A 1,340-nucleotide genomic window follows, 5' to 3' on the forward strand; every position below is an offset into this window, starting at 1 on the left:
CCCTTTAAGTTCACTGAGCAACATGGATAATTGCCTGGGCCTTAAAATATATATTCTGTATATTTTATTATAATATAAAGCAAGTCGCTCTCCACAGTAGGTACTATTATTTATATGCAATTGAGAGGATATTTATTTAAACTGTAGCAATATTTCTATATTTTGTTTTATATCCCAACTTTATTTATCTTATACAGTGATCTATTATGTTACTGGTAATGAGAACATGATTGCAGTCATGCCTAGCAGAAAGAAAAAAAAAAAAGGCCTTTCTTGAACAATCACATTTAATCTCCAGTCACATACTCACAAAAGCTCTTGATATTCAGCCAACCACGCTACCAGGTGTCCAAAGTCTAAATGTAGTACATGACACATACACACTGCAGCTGCAAACAAAACAATTCCTAACAAAAGCATGGACAACTAAAATATTAGGTGCTGACTTGTTAATTTAGTGTCTTCTGAATTAACTTTGTTGTATTGCTAATGCAGCATCAAGCTACATATAAAAATACTATAAAAGGCCACAAAATATTATACAAAATACTCTCAGTGTGTTTGAACTCTTCTAGATATTAAGAAGAGATTCTAAGATCTCTTGTTTTCTCTGCATATACTCACTCTATAGGTAACTGTATCCAGATTCATAGATTTAAATTCCATTTACAAGCTACATTTTAAGATCTTCTAAGTCCTGAATTCCAGACTATTAAAACCAACCATGTACTTAACATCTCCAGTAAATGTTGAATAGGAATCTAAATCATAGCATGTGATGTGTTCCAATTGCATACTTCCCCCCAATTCATGGCAACCCCTTCATTTAAACAAGTCAAGCTAAAATCAATGGCTCAATATTTGACTTCTGCATTTTTTATATACCATATATACTTTATGAACAAATTAGTTTAAATTTTACTTTCAATATGGAATCAGAGCCTATGTTTCACTCACCATACTGCCACCCTAATGCAAATCCCATTATCTCTATCCTGGACTATTGTAATAATTTCGATACTTATTTAGTTGGAATCCTTTGATGTTGGAAATGTGCTCAAGTGCTTAACAAAATGTGGAAAGTGTGAGTCTAACCAGAAACACCTTAGAAGAAAGAACTGGATGGCAGTGTATTTGGTTTGGGGGCTTGGTAAGATAATATTATGAGCAATTTGATGCTAGTGAAGTTGACAACCAAGGTGAAATGGACTGTGTCATATTGACAATGTAATAACCAAAAAGTTTACTCAACAGAAACAGATATACTGAATATCTCTATCTACTAAATCAATTTAAAATTAATTAAAAATCCTTCCCAAAATGAAAATTCAAGGCACTAA

Source organism: Chrysochloris asiatica, unplaced genomic scaffold (assembly GCF_000296735.1).
Source record: "Chrysochloris asiatica unplaced genomic scaffold, ChrAsi1.0 scaffold00303, whole genome shotgun sequence".
Classification (NCBI taxonomy): Eukaryota; Metazoa; Chordata; class Mammalia; order Afrosoricida; family Chrysochloridae; genus Chrysochloris; species Chrysochloris asiatica.